This window comes from Bubalus bubalis, chromosome 20, assembly GCF_019923935.1.
Source record: "Bubalus bubalis isolate 160015118507 breed Murrah chromosome 20, NDDB_SH_1, whole genome shotgun sequence".
NCBI lineage: Eukaryota > Metazoa > Chordata > Mammalia > Artiodactyla > Bovidae > Bubalus > Bubalus bubalis.
In genome coordinates, this window is record NC_059176.1 from 36,116,298 (window position 1) to 36,134,939 (window position 18,642).

Consider the following 18,642-nt stretch of genomic DNA (forward strand, 5'->3'; position numbering starts at 1 on the left):
CAAATTTCAACACATTGACCCAGAAACCCTCCAGACATCCTGTCCACCCAGCTATGATAATTATGTTTATACAATTTTCTGTGCTGCCACATGGTTGTCAACATCTTCATAAGCATTTCTCATTTGTTATTAAATGCCCCTGAACTGTCTCTCGGAAAAGTTGCATCACATTCTGTGAATGAGTTTATCTGTGCCTTGTTCTTTTAAGTTCAAAACTCTGAGGTTCAGAGGCCTACTTGGGTGATTAGGTGGGGCCAGATTTTGCCAGGTCACAACCAAGAGGTTAGGGGAGGGGAGGCTGGTGCTTTTACTTATTTCCCCACCTGCAGCATTTGACATCTCTACTCCAGACACTGGGCCAGGTAATGGTTTGGGGGTGGGGGTGTGGTCCAAAGGCCATGCAGGCCCTGACCCCATGGAGGGCACAATTAGGGGAGGCAGTGAGAAAGCCTTGAGGCAGGGAAAGACTAGATGAACTCTGGCCTCCAAAGAGAAGGATGAAGTAGGATTCGTGGGCTGAGGCTTGGTGGACCCCATGGGCTCCCAGATAAGAATCTGCAAAGAGGACAAAGGAGAAGCATGTAGAGGAGGCAGGAGAAAACCAGGAGAAAGCCAAGGGGAGCAGGCTTCATGAGGAGAGCAGATAAGATGGTCAAACCTCCCCAAGGGAGGGGCTGTGTGTCTGGGTCTGTCAGTATTGGCATTTTTCTTTTTTTCTTTTTTTTTTTCATCTTGCATTTATTTTATTTTTGGCTGTGTTGGATCTTAGTTGCTGCATGCAGTTTCTTCATTGCAGCACATGAACTTCTCTCTAATTGTGGCACATGTATTCCAGACCACGGACTCCGTAGTTGCAGTATGGAGGCTCAGCTGCCCCTCAGCATGTAGGAATCTTAGCTCCTGGACCAGTGATTGAGCCCATGTTCCCTGCATTGGAAGGTGGATTCTTCACTACTGGACCACCAGGGAAGTCCCAGTATTGGCATTTTTCACTCTTCGAGTGCCTGTGCCTTTGGTTTCCTGACACTGGACTGTCTCATGGAGGGCTAGATCAGCGAGGGGTTTGCCTAAGTGAAGGGCCATCCACCGCCTGCTGATTTCATGCCAATTTCCTTCTCTCCAAGGCAACAGATGAAGGATCAGTTCCAGAGAACAAATGAGAAGGGAATGGGAGAGATGAAACAGGGAGAAGTAAGATCACAGTTTGGAATCAAGCTGACCAGGTTGACTATGGCTCTACATTTTACCAGCTGGTGACCCAAGACATGTATGCATCTTCGCTGAGAGTGAGTATCCACCGTGGTCATTGGTCATTCTGACAGGGTCATCGGAAGTCAGAGAACACAGTTCTCAGAGCCCTCTGCAGAAGCCTTGCACTCTAGAACCATGGGTATGGACCTTCCCTTGGAGCAGTGAGGTGATGGGCAGAAGGAACCTAGACAGGACCCAGATGGGGCAGACAGGTCCAGTCAGGGTGTTTTCTGTTTTCCTTCTTTGGGGCAAAATAAGGGAAGTCTATGGGGCTTCCCATGTAGCGCTTAAGTCACCACCCAGGGAGCGGTAAAGAACCCGCTTGCCAATGCAGGAGACACAGGAGACATGGGTTCGATCCCTGGGTCAGGAAGATCCCCTGGAGGAGGGCACAGCAATCCACTCCAGTATTGCCTGGAGAATCCCATAGACAGAGGAGCCTGGAGGGCTACAGTTTATAGGTTTGCTAAGAGTCAGACATGACTTAAGCAACTTAGCACAGTGTAAGGGAAACCTGTTTAGGCAGAGGAGCAGAGGGAAAAGGAGAGGCTGAGGGAGGCAGGGCCTTGAGTCCAGGTGCCGGGGCATTGAGGGAGTGGGGACAAGGCCAGTGAGGAAGGAAGGTGATCAGCTCCAGAGAATATTCTTTTTGAGTCACGCCATGTCCAGCAGTGAAAGGTGTCAGGGTGAGGGAGGGGAAAAACCAATTGCAAGAAGGAAATGATTCCCTGGGCACTGGGGCCCTGCCCTCCCCACACAGCACCCCAACTAGAGGGAAGGACTCAGTCCCCAGCGAGCAGCACACAGCCTTGTTTACTGCCTGACACTCACCCCACAGGCCACCCACATCTCTGTGTCATCCTGACCTCCCAGACCACAGCTCCAGAATTTTCCACAGCCCCCTCCAACACACTGCTAATGGGGGTCAAGCAGACAGCCCCAGCAGAAGTAGAGAGGTGTGCCCCCAGGCAGCCTGCCACCCAAGCAAAATCAGTAAGTCTGGTTTTCCGTTTCTGCACCTGGACAAGCCCTGTAAGTTTCCCTGTCCGTATTTTTTTCTTTTTCTGGTGGTATGGTGGTGATGGTACCCACATAAGCTTTATTTATTTATTTTTATTGGAGTAGAGTTGTTTTACACTGTTGTGTTAGTTTCTGCTGTACAGAATAGTCGATCAGCCATTTGTACACATAGATCCCCTCTTCCTTGGATTTCCTTTCCATTTAGGTCACCACAGAGCTCTGAGTAGAGTTTCCAGGGCTATACAGTTGGTTTCCATTAGTTAACTATTTTTTACATGTGTGTGTGTGTATGAGAGAGTCACTCAGTCGTGTCCAACTCTTTGTGACCCCATGGACTATAACTCGCCAGGCTCCTTTGTCCAAGGAATTCTCCGGGCAAGAATACTAGGGTGGGTTGCTATTCCCTTCTCCAGGGAGTCTTCCCAACCCAGGGATTGAACCCCAGTCTTTCGCATTGCAGGCAGATTCTTTGCCATCTGAGCCACCAGGGAAGCCTACTGTACATAGTAGTGTATTTATGTCAATCCCAATCTCCTACCTGTATTGATATGATATAGTGAATGTCTAGCATGTGCAGAGCATATGACATGCATTAATCCACTTAATCTTCACACCTCCCTTATGAGGTAGGTTTTAATACTTTCCCTGTTTTACAGATGAGGAAACCAAGGCATAGACAGAATGGGTATTTGCTCAAAGACAGTGCACTAACCGGAAGCAGAGTTGAGATTCAAACCCAGGTTATCCCTCTCCCAGGCCTGGGCTCTCAGCATGCTGTTGAGAAGTGAGCCTGAGGACACCAATGAGAGCATAATAATGTGACAAAACCCTGCAAGCTGTAGAGCGATGACGACATTACTCTAACTGGTCTAGGCTGAAAGACCTAGAAAGGCCCTTGGGAGTCATTTCTTTGGTCTGCTGTTGTACAGATGGGAAGACTGAGGTCCAGAGAGGGCAGAGCCCTACCCTGGGTTACTAGAGCAAGGCAGGAGCGGAAGCAGGCCTGAACTAGGCCTTGAGCCCCCTAAAGAGCCTGAAGGGACCGATCGGGAGTGGCCATTCTCGATAGGAATGGCTGGCTCATCCCCTGAGCCTGCCCTGTGAAAGGCCAGCTGGGCACCCACTGCAGACTTCCAGAGAGTAGGTGTCTGGCTGATGACAGGGGGGAAGGTCAGAGCAAGAGGAAGGGGTGATGAGAAAGTCTTTATTTCCCCAGGCCTTGGAAGAACTTGAACAAAGGAATTTCACCTTGAACTTCAATCCGTGTCATCCCTCCCCAGTCGGCCCTGATCTGGGGCTGTGATTCAACATGGCTGACTCAGATAGAGCTCTGGATCCCTTGAGCTGAGGTCTGCGGTCAGGCCACTTTGAACTCACTCCAAAATCTTGGCAAATCAGGTCACCACTGAAGTCAGGATGTCAACTCCTGTCCACGCACTGGCTCTGTTGTTTTCCTCACTGACCTGCCTCCACAACCCTCCCCATCACACCACACCCCAGACCCATCCCAGGCCCCCCCACACACCCTCTCCCTGCATCCACCACTTCCTCAGACAACAGGATCAATCATACAACATCAGTCAACAAAACTACAACCTGGGCTTCCCTAGTGGTCCAGTGGTTCAGAATCCCCCTTGCAATGCAAGGGACACAGGTTCGATCACTGGTACTGAAAGATCCCACGTGCTGAGGACCAACTAAGCCCACGCGTCACAACTACTGAGCCCACGCACTGCAACTAATGAAGCCCACGTGCCCAGAGCCCATGCTCGGCCATAAGAGAAGCCACTGTGATGCCAAGCCTGTGCACCACAACGAAGAGTGACCCCTGCTCACCACAACTAGAAAAAGCCAGCATTCAGCAACAAAGACCCAGCACGGCCAAAATAATTAAAAATAAAAATAAATAAATCTTTTGTTTAGAAAAACTACAGCCCACTTGATAAACGCATATTTGTTAGGAAGCACACACACCACGCATTGCACTTGATGACTATAATCTACACTGTACCTTATGTTTTACAGTGGACAATATGATATTTCTTCTTTTATTTCCCCCCAAAATCTTATCTGCTGGCAAAGCATATATGTAAAGCACACATAAAAGAGAAAGAGGGGCAGTTGCTTCCAGCTGAGAGGATGATATCTAAAGGGAAGGGAGTTTCTTTGGCAGGTGATGAGCAGGAAAATGTTCTAAAATCGATGTATGTAATGGCTGCACAACTCTCTGAACATATGAAAAACCAGGGAACTGTACACTTTAAGTGGGTGAATGGTGTAGTATGTGAGTGACATCTCAACAAGGCTGTTACCACACTTACTCATACACTCACAAGCTGACCTCCTCCAAACCCTTCTGCTGTGTTATCAGCCCATAGATCGCCTGGGACAGTGAAAGCTGTCCTCGCGCAGTCACTTGACCTAGGATTCCAGCACTGTTGGACCACTTCCAACAAATTTGTAGCAGCAGCATTTTTTTTTAGAAAAAAATATATTTAAAAAATTATATTTATATTATACTTGTATATTTTATATTTATTTTTTCTCTTCATACTTATCAAGAGTGGTTGTTGTTCTCCTAGGGGGGTAACCATTGCCCCATCCAGGCATGACTTTCAGATAAAGAGACTCTGGAGGGAACCTGTTTTGCCTCACTGATGGCCCTGAGCCTGGAATGATGACATCAGCCCAGGAAGGTCATGTCTTATAGGCAGCACTGGAGCAACGAACTCGCACAAAGAAAAGCAGTCAACTTGTTTCTCTTCATAGACTGTCAGAACCAAGGTGAAATTCGTGGATTTCTGCCATGAAGCCAATCTCTTTAAGTGGCCCCACTTAAAGAGTGGGGGAAGGAGCATGAACGGCCACTTCTTGGCAGCACCCCAACTCTGGTCAGGCCTCCACCCCTCCCCCTCAGCCCATGTTCTTGGGGCACTGACCCCAGGAGTGGCCCAGGCCAGAGGCTATTGGCCTCCTCTGAGCCCCTGGCCAGTCACTGGTTGAAGAATAGGCCTGTGATCAGTCTGGGCCAATAAGATGTGAGGAAGGGTTTGCTGGCGGCTTCTGGGACAAAGGCTTCTTCACTTTCCTGAAAGAATTTCTAGAAGCATATTTTCTCCTTGGGCAAGGACAACTATGTTAGTTATCTATTCCTGTTTGACAAACTATCTCAAAACCTAGTGGCTTTACACAACAGATAATTATTACCTCACAGTTTCTGAGGGCCAGGAATCCAGGAATAATTCTGCTAGCTCAGAGGTTGTTTTGAGGGGCTGCTGTCACCTGAGGTTTGGCCAGAGTCAAGGATCGACCTCCAAGCCCACTGGATTAAACCGGCCCTTCCTCAAGACCCCTCAGTGGCTGTTCGCAGGGCGACTCGAGCTCTCCCTGGCTATTGGTTGGAGGTCAGTTTTTCACCTCAGGGGCCTCTTCCAGGGTCACTGGAGTGTCCTCACCATATCGGCAGCTGGCTTTCCCCAGAGCAAGTGATCTCAGGGACAGCAGCTCAAAGCTGTGTTCTCTCACCACCTCGTCTCTGAACCTACATGGTGTCACTTCAGCTTTTTCCTAGTTGTTAGATGCAAGTCCCTAAGTCTAGCCCCATTCAAAGAGAAGGGGATTGGCTTTGCACCTTCTAAATGTGTAGACATATTTTAAATCTCACTGAGGAAGCCTGCACCTCCCAAAATTCTGGGCAGCTATCTTCGCAATTACGAAGGGGGATCCAGTTTTTAAAAAGATGTAAAGAAATCAGGCCCTTGATGCCACTGTAGGAATGCTGAATTAAACCAGCTCTAAACCAAGTCTACTTGGAGACTTTGCACTTATATGAGCCGACAAGCCCTCTTTATAGTTTCAGCTAGTTTGGAAACTTTCCATAAAACTATAGTTTCTACTGTCTAAAACTGAATGCTTCCTAATCCAGGCAGTGAGGGCGTGGAATTCCCTGGACCACTAGGGAATTCCAAACTCATGGTATAGTTCAAGGACAATCCCCCTCTCCAGTGCCTGAGCAGGGATTCAGGACATGTCCCAGCCACTCCCTGGGCTGCCCTGCACACCAGGGTCAGTGAACTCTTTCCTAAGTACCAATCAGCCTAGGCGCGTCCACCACCTGATGAAGAGACTTGATTAAGAAGAAACTCCAGGACACTCACATATCTGCCATGCACTCACTTTGTTTCCCAGACAGAATGCTCAAATACTAGATTTTTAAGATCAAAAACCAAACCCTGGGAGACCTCTTAGTTGAATCCCAGCAATGAGAACAGTTTGGGGCACTCAGACCTTGATGAGTCCTAGATCCTTCAAATTCCAGAAGGTCATTCTAGATATGACTTCAACTACCAGCTCAGTTCAACACTTGCATGGAGTGGGAATTTACAAACAATTTTAAGAACTGACAAGCATGTGGTTGAATTCCTGTCTACCCAATCAGGGATGGGGCCCTGGGCAAATGCTTAGCTGCTTCATCTGTTCATGGAAAAATTAGCACCCAGCTCACCAACTATTGCAGGAAATAATGAAATCCTATATATATTATGTATACATATGGCTATTGTCTCATTTTTTCGCTCCCTTTCTGTTTCTGCCAGTGCTCAAACTGAAAGTGACAGGAAGTTAAGGTCCACCCTTACCAGGTCCTTCACAAGGGGTATGTGAATTATCTGAGGGGTGCAGATGGACTCATGGGCAGGCAAGTTCAAACCCCTCTTGGGTCTCTCAGGAGAGCTGCCCAGGGCTCACCAAGCTCTTTTGCTCTCCTTTAGCATCACCTCTGACATTCTGGAACTACCCTGCAGTTCTCAGAGTGGGCGTAGTACACATTTAGATCCATCTAAAATTCTGCCTGGGCATCCCAAGTAGCTCAATGGTAAAGAATCCACCTGCCAATGAAGGAGACGTGGGTTCAATCCCTGAGTCGGGAAGACCCCCTGCAGTCAAATGGCAACACATTCCAGTATTCTTGCCTGGAAAATTCCATGGACAGAGGAGCCTGGTGGGCTACATAGTCCATAGGATGGCAAAGAGTCAGACATGACTAAGTAACTGGACATGCATGCAAAATTCTGCCTATGACAGAGAAGGTAAATATTTTGACTAGGATCAGATTTGGATAGATAAACAGCAAGTCCAAACCACAGGCTTACACAAAATAGGAGTGGATTTCCTCTCACATATAGGGCAGTCCAGGGCTAGTTTATCAGTCCTATGGAAAACCCAAGCTCTGTCTCCATGCATGCCAGCAACGGCTTTGTAGCCTCATGGCCACACTTCATGGTCCAAGACCCTGCCAGAACTCTGCTCAGGCTTCTAGGCAGAAAAGGAGGAAGAACTAAAGAAGACAAAAAGAGCCCTTTCCTCCCCGCTGAACCAGATCCATCTAAGCAGGCTTCCTGGAGGTCCCACACAAGTCCAGCTATGTCTAATTTTCCAGAACTTACCTGCATGATTGCACCTAGCTACAGGGAGACTGGGAAATGTAATTTTTTTCTTGGTAACATACCAAGTCTTGGCTGCAGTAAATTAGGCCAACTGGAGGAAGAATGGGAAGGAAGCCTGGTTCTTTCATTGAAAAAGAAAGCTGAAAATCTGACCCTGTCTAACATCTGGGTCTGTTGCTTAATCACTGCAGAACATGTCCGGGGAGGGGGAGGGGGCCAGGAATGTGCCTGGAAACTCAGAAATCCCCTACCTCTAGTACAATGCCTGGCACAGAATAGATGAACAGTATTTTCATTTCTCATACGTCAGATATGCAGATGACACCACCCTTATGGCAGAAAGCTAAGAGGAATTAAAGGGCCTCTGATGAATGTGAAAGAGGAGAGTGAAAAAGCTAATTTAAAATTCAACATTCAAAAAACGAAGGTCATGGCATCCGGTCCCATCACTTCACGGCACAGGGATGGGGAAATAATAGAAACAATGACCTGCTTTATTTTCTTGGGCTCCAAAATCACTGTGTATGGTGACTGCAGCCATGAAATTAAAAGATGCTTGCTCCTTGGAAGAAAAGCAATGACAAATATTTAGACAGCATATTAAAAAGCAGAGACATTACTTTGCTGACAAAGATCCGTATAGTCAAAGCTATGGTTTTTCCAGTAATCATGTACGTGTAAGAGCTGGACAATAAAAAAGGCTGAGCACCAAAGAATTGATGCCTTTAAACTATGGTGCTGGAGAAGACTCTTGAGAGTCCCTTGGACTGCAAGGAGATCCAATCAGTCAATCCTAAAGGAAATCAACCCTGAGTATTCATTCATTGAAAGGGCTGATGCTGAAGCTGAAGCTCCAATACTTTGGCCACCTGATGCAAAGATCTGACTCATTGGAAAAGACCCTGATGCTGGGAAAGACTAAGGTCAGGAGGAAAAGGGGACGGCAGAGGATGAGATGATTGGATGGCATCACCAACTCAACGGACATGAGTTTGAGCAAACTCTGGCAGATGGTGAAGGATAGTGAAGCCTGGTGTGCTGCAGTCCATGGGGTCACAAAGAGTCAGACATGACTGAGCGACTGAACAATGATGTTTTCATTTCTGTGGTAGATGCCGTATGGTAATTCCCTGTCTCATGAGAATCACTTCTTCTCTGGGAAAGACCCCAAAAATACACAGATGGGTCCTGAGTAACCCTCCCTTCTGACCACAGAGGACAGTTCTACTTGAGTATCAACTCACCCAGACTGAGCCATTCATGGTCCCTTCCAGAACCTTCTGAAGCCCATGTGAGGAAAGAGCAACAATCCTTCCCTGGTGGCCAACCAGTGAGGAGTCAGGGAGAGAGGGAAGAAGTCACTGAAAAGAATGAAAGCCTCAGAGAAACTCAGAGAAGAACTCTGAACACACAGGTCGTGCCCAAGACCTTGTCTCTCTTCCCAGAGCCCCAGAGGCCCAGATACACCTCTTTTCTTCTGGTGAACCCCTGTCTGTGCCACCCAACTCAAGCTGGCTTTCTGTCACTTGCCATCAATAACTCTGATTGCCTTTCCCTTTCTAGCAGGGAAGAGCTTCCGTATTTATAACACATTTAATTATAGAATGGTATTTGTTAGAATTCTTTTGGTAACAAGTGGCAGAAATCTAGCTCAAACTGGCTAAAACAGAAATAAACACATAAATAAATAAAAATTCACAGACATAAATTTAAAAAGTCAGGACAGAAGCTGCTGATCCAATGGCGTTTTAAGGGCTCACATGCTCCCTCTGCAGCTCTCTCCCTGACTCTTGGTTCTCCTTTCTTCTATGTTGTCTGTGCCCTCCTGCGGCCACTTTCATAGGGCAAGAAGAAGCCAAGGCGACTCCAGACTCCATGATCCTCAGAGCTCACCCGCCTACAGGTAGATGGACCCTGGCCCTCTTCAACAACCACACATCTTACAGTAGAGGTCTGATTGGCCAACCAGGGTCACATGTCCATCTCTTGGTCAATCATAGTGGACAGGGCCACTATACGCTGCCTGACGGGCAGGCATGTGTCACCACCCAGCTCTGCATCCAGGGGCCAGCAGCCTCCATGGTTGACAGGGCCTCAGGATGCGGATCAGACAGTCTCCAATGCAAGGAGGCACTGGGCAGGCACAGTGATACTATTTTGCACTGTGGAACAAGCAAAAGTTTTGGAGCCAAATGGATGTGGGTTTAAATCCTAGGTTAACCACTGAGTGAACATGTGGCCTTGGACAAGCTACTTCAGCCTTAATTTTTTTCAGCTTTAAAATGGGGATAATCAGGAGTTCCCAGGTGGTCCAGTGGTTGGGACTCAGCACTTTCACTGCCATGGCCCAGGTTTAATCCCTGGTCAGGGAACTAAGATCGCATAAATCATACAGTGTGGCCAAAAATAATAAATAAAAACTTTAAATTTCTTTAAAAAAAAATGGGGAGAATCACTTCTGCTCTTCAGTGTTGTTGCAAGAATTAAGTAAGATAATAAAGCACTTCAAATATCGTGGCTTCTCAAAGTAGCCCACCTAACTTCTTTGCATTTGAGAGCACTCTACTACCTGCTATGAATTAGCTTAGGGTGTGGAGGTCATTCATGAGGGTGATGTGTTTCTTTTCACATGCACAGATTCAGGCTGTGTCAAATTGTCACTAAGTCAAACCATACCCCACCGCTGCCTCATTCCCTCCTCACAGTGATCTTCTATGTTCTAACCCCACCCTGACTCTAGTAGTTTAAACAGTCTGGATCAGAGGGTGGGAAGGACCTCGAGATGCTTGGAGAGAAGTCAGCCATGGAAACAAGTCTCAGGGTTATGGCCTTTCTAATTTTGAGGAACAGAAAGTGACTCGAGCATATTTTTATTATTATTACTAAACTAGCATTAAATTCCTTTTGCTCTTTCTCCCTCCCCCGCTTCTTTCCTGCCTTTTTTTCACCTTAGGAGGGGTCATATGGTCTTCTGAAGGTCAGGAGACCTTCCCAGGAAGGAATGACATCTGTCCTCCCCACCCAGGCTGGCCATGAAGGTTGACAAAGACTGAATTTTCATGTCCTGGAGGAAAGGGACCCCACTTGGAAAACTGTTTCTATTAATGGATCCTGGGCTATTCTTTTTGACTGGAGAGAGTGAAATGAAGGAAAATATGGGACAGAGTTGATGGAAATTTGGGGGTAAGAATATAACAGGGTGGAGGAGCGAAGAAGATGAGACCTGGAAGCCAGGGGCCCAGAGCCCTCAACAGAGGAAGGTTTCCAGTTTGGAGATCCCTGCAAAGCACATCTCTGAGGACTGATTCTCCCCGGTGCCACCCATCACAGCCCTCCTAAGAGAACATACTCCCCAAGGGCTGAGCACCCACAGGGACTTCCCATGCAGTCAGCGCAAGCTTGATCCCTACTCTTCCCTCATCTACTCTGTGGGCCCCTTCTGGCACCCCTAAGACTCCTGTAAATAGAGGAGCCCTGTACCCCAACTCCAGAGGTGAATAAGTAGCCCAGGGTACTCCCTGCCAGGTTCCAAGTCACCATCACTGTTCGCCCCCCACCTCTCCACCCCACCCCCACCCGCCCATCCCCCCACTCCACCCCCTGCATCCCCAGGCCTTCCTGTGCCCCACTCTACCCCAGCAGCCTCACTGCCTCCTGCAAGACAAAGCACAGTTTTTGGACCTTTATAAGACCAGGCATTTTTTATTTTTGATGGCTTCACCCCACATCAGTGCAAACATATTAAAATATTAAAAATCCTCTGTAAAATTGTTGAAAGGATATTTATAATTTTGCTCTTGAAACCATTTGGCTAGGAGTAACTGATTTAAATTACAATTGGGGAATTCTTGTAAAATGAGAAAAACCCAACCCACACATTCCTTCAAATGTAATGAAAGTTTCATGAATACTAAATTTAACAATTAATGAGGTTGATATAATGTTACAGTTGGACATTTGATTAAGGATTTATTGATTTCAATTTTGCAGTGTTCTTATTTTAGAGCAGGTAATTTTTTTTCCAGCTGTCAAATATTCAAATGATACCCCTGTGGAGGCTCTTGTGGGCAATATATGAGCAACCTGGGCCAATACGTCTTGCCTATCCTCCACCTGAAGCATACATCCCTTTATACGCACACACACAAGACAAACAGGACCTTGGTTAGACTGTGAAGTCAGAGTCTACTCCCAATGAAGAAGACAACGGGCCAGTTAAGAGCAGAGATGGAAGCAGGTCACATCATGTCATGTCATACATCATAAAAGAAAGAACTTCCTTACTACAACCAGTGGCTGGACCTGCTAAGGGCACAGAGGTTGAGACAAGCCAGCCTTGGAAGTTGGCATAGGTGCTTCCACCCTCCCAAGGAGGGTGAGTAGAGGGGGCAGAAGGGAGGGGACCACTTGCCCTCGTTTTCACAGTCAGTCACAGATCAGCTGCCTGAACGTATTTGGGGACTACAGCCTCCGTGTTCCAGGAAGGTGACCCCGGGGCTAGTGGGCTGTGAGGTTTCTCCCTGACACAAAGGCAATGCCCTACAGGGAGGATGTGGAAAGGCAGACAGAGGGCTGTTGGGGTAGATGCAGAGAGGAGAGGAGGCAGAGGCTGGGGAGAGAAAATCATTGAGACAGAGCTGGAATGAGGGCAGGAAGAAAGGTGGGAAGAGAGGTGGACTGTGTGCCAGTACTCGGGGGAATAGAAGGAGGATCTCCCAGGATTGGGGTGGCCCTGGGACAGCAGCAGCAGCTAGGTGTCACCCAGGGATGGAGGCAGGAGTGGCAGTGATGTAGCCAGGAAAGACAGGGGCACTAGTTCTCGGGACACCCGCGTGGTGTTACCCAAGCCTTCTCCACACAGAGGCAGAGGGGTCTGCAGGGGCATCTGGGGTTGGCAACAACCTCTCCCAGTACCCCAGCCTCCCCTCGGAACAGGAGGGAGGGCCTGGGCTGAGGCAGCCCTCAGCCTGGTCTGCAGCAAGGGCCGAGGCAGAGAAATGTCACTCTGTCCGCCCCCCGCGCCCCCCCCCCCCCCCATCGCTTTAAGGTACCGAATGTACCAGCAGCCTCCCTCGTCCCACAGCGTCAGCACCTCGGAAGTTAAACATTGTGCCACTAGGTGGAGCCAAAGCCCACGGCAACAGCATGGAATTGGGCAGTTCAGCGGCCAGGGTTTGAGGACGGTGAGCTCGGGAAGCAGAGGACGGAAGAGAGGCTGAGTCTACGCAGAGCCAGGGAGGGCACAGGACAGCGGGTCCCAGCCTATTTGGTTTATGAAGTCTGGTCTAGCAGTAATGCCTATATGGTCCCAGAGCGGATCCCGGCAGCCGAAAAACCCCATTTATCAGACGAGCCTGAGGCCCGTCAAAGGGATCCAGGAGTCGGTTGAAGCTACAGCCCGCGCCACAGCTCCTTCCCCTGCTCTGCTCCTGAAATCTGTGTCCTGCCGGCAGCTCCCGCTGGGCCCCGGAGCCTACGACTGGCACAGGCACAAGGTTGCCGGGTCCTCCACCACCCTAGGGTGGGACGGAGTGGCGCAACCGAAGGCCGGAGCTTCTGCAAAAGACCGCAGCTGACCCAGCATCGGAACAATCCACACGCCTCGGCGGCAGGTGGAGACGGTGGGGCGGGGCTTCAGTCGAGAAGCTCCGCATTGGGCGTGGGGGGTTGCTGGGGTTCTCGCATTGGCTGGGGGTGAGGGGGTGGGATCAAGGGCGTGGCTGAGAGATGTGAAAACTGGAGAAAAACGCTTGGAGACAATGCACGGACCTCAGGTGTTTCGCTGAGGCCAGGGCGGGAGATACAGAGTTGATCCGCACCTGGAGTGAGCATCGGCCACGTTGTCCCCAAGCACAGGTGTGTTGCGGAAAGACCAAGCTCCAGACTCCCTCTGGTAGCCTTGTCACTTCCAGAACTAGGGGGCTCCCCCGGGTCTCTTGCCTCCCCTCTCCTTGATCTCACTGACCTACCACCAGCTGAACCAGATAGGCGTCCAGACCTTCTCCAACCTGCCCTCCACCTCTCACAGAAGCCATGCCCTCTCTTTACCTTCATCATTCCCTTTTAAAAGAATCTTTCCCCAGGGTTCACGGATACATCGCACTTAGCTTCGCACAGCCAGCGCTCAACACAGAACCCCTACCTTCAGTGGTGTCCTTTGGCTTTTCACAGTGTCCGTAGAGGGGGAGGATGGAGCAGGGGGGCAACATGGCCACCTGGTCACTATGCGTGCACTACTCATTCCACACACATGTACTGAGCACCGACTGTGTGCCACAGCCTGTGGTGGGCGGACACCGGAGATAGAGCTTTGAGCAAAACAGACACTCTGTCTACTATTTTACATAGCTTTCACATCAAGCTGTAGGACGAGGAGCGAGAGAGAATTTAAGGATACTGACAGGCGAGCCCCACCACTGGGGGTGTGGGTGGGCAGTGTTAGCCTTAGCCGGTGGATAAGGACGTTTGCAGAAATGTGTTTGGGGTCAAAGCTTATCACACCTGTAAAAGCAGAAAATGATCAATGATCTTAACTATCAAGAAGATATACACTGCCCTCTTGTAGCAGGGTATTGCTTCAAGCAAACTAATATGCAAATGCAAATCTGTGGGAGGAAGGGGAAGAAATTAGTTTGACTCTATCCAAGAATCAATCATTAATCAATCAAAAGCAGATTTCCTTTGGAATCCAAAGGAAGACATTGTCTTTGTGGACACAGCAAATTAACCGCCTTGCCTTCCTTCAGAACAGTGCAGTCAGTAGCCACTAGAGGGCAGCAGAGAGATGGAGATGCCAGAGAGAAGAGCCATTGGTTAGTTTCCACCTGCACCAGAGGGCATGAGGAGCCTAAGGAAAACAATAGTAATAGTTAACTTTCATTGAGTGCTTGCTCTAGGCCAAGCATCCTTCTAAATGCTTTGTAAAAAAAAACTACCTCATTTGATCCTCCCACCAACCCTGTGAGACAGATTGTTGTTTAGTCACTAAGTCCTGTCTGACTCTTTGCAACACCGTGGACTGTTGCCTGCCAGGCTCCTCTGTCCACGGGATTTCCCAGGTGAGAGTACTGGAATGGGCTGCCACTTCCTTCTCCAATGAGACAGATACAGTTGTGTTAACCCCATTCTACGGGTGAGGAAACAGGTTGAGTATCTTGCCTGAAGTCACATGGCCAATAGAGAGTAAATCCCAGATATAATCCCTGGAGTAGAGCTGCGGAGCCTGCATGCCTCACACTGTGCAGTTCTTTCTGTGAAGAGGATGGAGAATGGAGGAGGCAGCTGAGGTCCTCACACATATAACCCCAGTGTGTTTTCCAAGGCCCGTTCCAGATGTAGGCATCAGACAAGGCTTCTAGCTAATTAAGGACCTTGGGGCACCTGTCAGGTAAAGTCAGAAAATCTGAGCTTCCCTCTACAGGGCCATGCGGAGGCAACACCAGTTCTCATGACCACCTGCAACAAAACCCAGCCCTCCTTTACCCCCGGGTGCCCACCTCCATGGTGTACCCCTACACCGCGTGGCCTCTTTGGTTCAACTGTGTGATGTTGGCTTCGACCCACCCTTCTGCTCATCCTCAGACAGCCCTGCCTGCCCCACCATCAGCCTGGCTCAGTCCTCTCACCACAGTCAAGAAGGGGCTGGTCAAGAGTGGTGATGGCTGCTGAGAGGTGGGGGTCCAATGAGAATCAAGAGCACGTTGCTGGGGGTCCTGTCCAGGACCACCTAGAGAGGAGTTTCAGGCCAGAGTCCAATCCTTTCTTGGCTTTCTTCCTGATTTAACAACCATTCATTGAGCTGCTGCTGTGTGCTGTTTCTGTGCTGACTGCATGGGTCATAGGAGAACTTGCTGGGTGACCTTGAACAAGCTGTTTACCTGAAGAGGCCTCTGACATTATGCCTGTGTGTGCCCAGGTACATTTTTCCAGGTCAGGGTTCCTCAGCCTCGGCATGATTGGTATCTTGGTCTGGATCATTCTTTCCTGTGAGGACTTTTCTGTGCACTGTGGGATATTTAACAACGTCCATGGCCTTTACCCAATAGATGCCATCAACACCACTTTCCCAGTTATGACAATAAAAAAAATGTTTCCAGATATTGCCAAATGTGCCCTGGGGGTGGAAGGTGGGGCAAGGTTGCCCTTGGTTGAGAATCACTGTATTACAGAGCTACAGGAAATCCTGGAATTTGCTGAACAGCAAATTCATCAGTACCGCCCTCTGTAGACTGTGGGTAGAGCAGGGTTGCTGCGTGTGAGGCAATGGGTAGACAGTGCTCAGCTTCCCCTCTTTCCTCATCCCTGACCTGGGATTCTCAAGGGTCTGCTCCCCAAAGAGAGGAGTACCTCTTTTAAAAAATATTTATTTATTTCATCTTTGGCTGCACTGGGGTCTTCATTTCTTCTGTGTGAGCTTTCTCTAGCTGTGGCTAGCAGGGGTTTCTCTTGTTGAGGAGCACAGGCTCTGGGTGCACAGGCTTCAGTAGCTGAGACACTAGGGCTCAGTAGTTGAAACTCACATTCTCTAGAGCGCGAAATCAGTGGTTGTGGTGCACGGGCTTAGTTGCTCCACAGCACGTGGGATCTTCCCGGACCAGGGATCGAACCCGTGTCCTCTGCATTGGCAGACGGACTGTTATCCACTGCCCCACCAAGGAAGTCCAGGAGTGCCACTTTAAAGAAAGAACCTGAAGGACCAACTCTTACCCAAAGTGCTCCTGGAGGGGGGACTTCAGACACCCTCTCTGAAGCCAGCTCACTGCGCAGGCTGGAAGGTGTGTGGGAAGGTGGCACATTGCCATGGACCGTTGGGAGAGGAAATAGCAGGATCTCCTCTGGGCCCAGTTCTCCATGAGCCCTGCCAAGGCCGCCCACACCTGCCGACTCTCTGGGGCCCCTCAGCCCTGTCTTGGGCAATATGGCACCCCTCTGCCCGGTGCCCGAAGATGCAGGCCCCCACCCTAGGTCTTGCCTGTGCCTTCCTCCCCGAGAGCCCTGAGAGGAAAACGGGGCAGCGGCCAGAGCCAGCAATGGTGGCAGGTGTTGGAAGCAGATAATTCTTTCTCCCCTCTTGTTGGGCAGCCCTCCACTGACCCCTGCTGTGTGCCAAGGCAGGAGGTCACAGATGAATTGAATGGGAAGCTGGAAAATGTTTAACAACCAGTTCTCTGAGATGTGTGGAACTGACCCATTTCTGTGGCGTCAAAATTCCTACCATGGCCGGGGTCCAGTCACCAATGTGATGTTGTTGAAGGCTGGGTTGGTTCACACCATTGTAGAGGGTGTCCCCATCACCCTATCACCTTATGAGAATAGGAGACAGTGAAAGAATTAGAAAGTGATGAGGTTTTATGTGTATTTCCCCTTTTAATGAAATTAATTGTAGGTTTATATAATTTAATCACTAACAATGGCTACATTTAACACCCAGTTCATGAAATTCCTGAAAACTTAACCACCAGTTCTCAAAAGCCAGTCCAAGCCATCTCCGGTACCTTGCTGGGAATTGAATGGGATCCATGACCTCAAGACCATCATTTCTAAGGAAGACAGGTCCACAGGATAGGATTGTCATTGGAGGACAGAGGGAAACACTGGGGCCATGGAGACCTGAGGAGGCACTGACCCTACCCAGCAGTTCAGGGAAGGCTTCCTGGAGGAGGTGCCATCACACAGCGACCCGATGTAGCCCAGAGAGAAGGAAGGGAAGTGTGTGAGGCTGAAGCGAAAAGAGGGGCAACAGCAGGAGAGGAGAAGGCTAGGATCCAGTGCAGGTTCTTCGGTTGATGCCTCTCTCATTTTGGGCAAGTCTCCTCCTTTGTAGCTCAAGCAGTAAAGAATCCGCCTGTAATTCAGGAGTCCTCCAGCAATGCAGGACATCCGGGTTCTATTCCTGGGTTGGGAAGATCCTCTAGAAAAGGAAATGGCAACCCATTCCAGCATTCGTGCCTGGAGAATCCCATGGACAGAGGAGCCTGGCAGATGACAGTCCATAGGGTCACAAGAGTTGGACACGACTCAGCAACTAAACCACCACCTCCTTCTCCAGGCTTCTCCCTTTTAACTGGGGCCTTGAATCACATGGTCTCCAGGCCAGTCAGTTACCTAGAGCCCCTAGGGGTCTCTGGAAGGGCCCTTGTGAGTATAGTCAACTGGAGGTGAGGGTCTGGCCCATGGCAGACCCTCCTCAACCAGGTCTTCACCTGTCCTGCCCTCCCCCTCTCACGTGGTTCCCCCAGGTGATCCCCGAAACTCCTGGTTTGGCTGCAGAAAGTAACTATAATTACAGTCATTTATAGAGCAGTGTGCCACTTCTCCTAATTACCAAGCAGTGCAATTTCAATTATACATCTAAGGAAACATCTCGGGAGCCCCCTCCCCAGGGCCAGCCTGTCAACTGCAGCCCTCAGGCCTATGGTGGGGGCGGGGGGAGGGGGGCGAGGAATGGGATGAGGGACTGGCCGCGGCTGCTGCTGGATCTCCGAGGTAATTCTCTTCATGTGATGACAGGCAGGAAACCTTGGCTCAGAGGTCTGCCCTGCAGGGGGCATGGGGTGAAAGGAGGCAGGGGAAGGGCTCCAAGAAGAGGGCTTGAGACCGGCAGAGGGACAGGGGCCCATCACATACAGGTCAGAGCTTGCAGCCAAGGAAGGGATCTGTTCAATGTGGAGGAACCAAAACCACCTGACCAGATGCAGACTCTCTGGCCTCACCTCACTCACCACCCACTGCAAAAATCCCCGCAGAAACAGTTCCCCTCTACAGAGGGGCCATGAGGCCTGGCTCACACACCTCCTGTGACAGGGAGCTCAGGGCCCAAAGAAGAAACCTGTGTTATCTTCAGGGGCTCCGTTAATGAGAAAATTCTTCCTCAAATCAAGAGAACCCACCCTCTGGACAATTCCTGCCCACAAGCCCCGTCTCACAC

The 18,642-nt window shown here is 49.6% G+C and overlaps 1 long non-coding RNA gene across 2 annotated transcripts; it reads left to right on the forward strand.

Annotated features, from left to right (window-relative positions):
- Nucleotides 1-200: 200 nt before the first annotated feature.
- LOC112580896 lies at nt 201-3,983 on the forward strand. Of its 2 annotated transcripts, XR_006546954.2 has the most exons (4): nt 201-362; nt 1,125-1,286; nt 2,090-2,244; nt 3,488-3,983. It is a non-coding gene; the product is annotated as an uncharacterized LOC112580896 (long non-coding RNA). The 2 variants fall into 2 exon arrangements; XR_006546955.2 differs by lacking the exon at nt 2,090-2,244.
- The last annotated feature ends 14,659 nt before the right edge of the window (nt 3,984-18,642 follow it).